General features: G+C 42.0%; 1 pseudogene; it reads right to left on the bottom strand.

The window, feature by feature from the left end:
* Nucleotides 1–240: 240 nt before the first annotated feature.
* On the bottom strand, nt 241–923 carry LOC114490863 (annotated as a pseudogene).
* Between the last annotated feature and the right edge of the window lie 437 nt (nt 924–1,360).

Raw genomic sequence — 1,360 nt, 5'->3', positions numbered from 1 at the left:
AGGCATTTTTGGAAAATTCCTTTTGAGCCTTAATCTCATTTATTCTAAAATATCAGGTTTAAACTGTAAAACTCATTTGTTACACCATTATACGTTTTTCTTAGAACATGAACTGCTTACAATTGATTGGTTAATATAAAGTGTGGCTATGAATCAACTAAGCCTAATTATTGATGCCTAATAAGAACTACCTTATTTTTTTTTAGCCATTATTTTCACTTTATAAATGAGAAGTTCAAGTCAGGTAACAGACTAAGGCCTCTTAGCGCTGATGCTAACTCTTGCATACTTTCTTTCTCAGGGGAGTTGGCAGCAGAGCCCAGGTCCTCATACCTTTAACTCCTAGAACCTGCAGGTTTCTGACACACAGGTAGAGGTGCCAAGAACCTACACCCAGACCAGAAGACAAAAGCACTTGTGAATATTTAATGATTTCCTGTCTATGTGGCTTCAAGCTACCAGCACATAAGCCCCACCAACACTCTTAATCTTCTCCTCAGCTCTTCTGCTGAAGAACGTGGCCTTCACAATGACAGGCTGCTTTGGGAGCTTTCCCTTCCCCAGAACTTTGTAGTAGCCCGATCACACTGCATAAATGATGGGAGCGGCTCCGGTCTTGTTTTTGGCAGCATTGACCCGCATCTGCTCACGGACCAAGGTCCACAGTTTATCCAGGTTGACAGTGGGGCAGAAGCTCTGGTTCCTCTTTAAGTGGTAGTGCCTCGTACCAACTTTCCCCAAAGTAACCTGGGTGATATTTGTCGAAGTCGATCGTGTAATGATGCAAGCCACCAGCGTTACCTCGGCCCCCCGGGTGCTCCCTGTGTTTGCCGATGCTGCCGTGGCCGTGGCTCACGTGGCCCCGAAGTTTCCGGGTCTTCCTCAGTCTGGATGGCATGTTGGCGGCTGAGACACAAAAGGCAAGAACTACCTTTATATGTGCAGAGTTCTTATACCATATTGTTCTTATTGTATAGTCTCTCTATGCAATAAATAAATAAATAAATAAATAAAGCCACTTCTTCAGGCAGCTGATACAAAAGTTGTCCTTCTTCTAACTGGAGGAAAAGAAAAAGTATAAGATAACTTTCAGTCAGGGAAAATGAGCCCCATTTTCCTTTTCTCTCTTTAACCATGCCCAAATATTAATAAATGAGACTGCAAAGCATGCCCTGGGTGCCACCACTCGGTGTCTGTGTTAAAATGCTCTTAACTAAAAGCTGAATTAACATCTAAGCATTCACACAAACTCGCTTAAAAAGTAAAGTCAACTAATACATATAAATAGGTGATGCAAGTGCAGAAGAAACACTAAAGAATACCTAGTAAAGAAATCACCAAAGCTCTTCAGGAAATATTG

This window comes from Phyllostomus discolor, chromosome 2 (genome assembly GCF_004126475.2).
Source record: "Phyllostomus discolor isolate MPI-MPIP mPhyDis1 chromosome 2, mPhyDis1.pri.v3, whole genome shotgun sequence".
Taxonomy (NCBI): Eukaryota; Metazoa; Chordata; class Mammalia; order Chiroptera; family Phyllostomidae; genus Phyllostomus; species Phyllostomus discolor.
The sequence above is the reverse complement of the archived record's forward strand: the minus strand, read 5'-3'. Positions and strand labels throughout refer to the sequence as shown.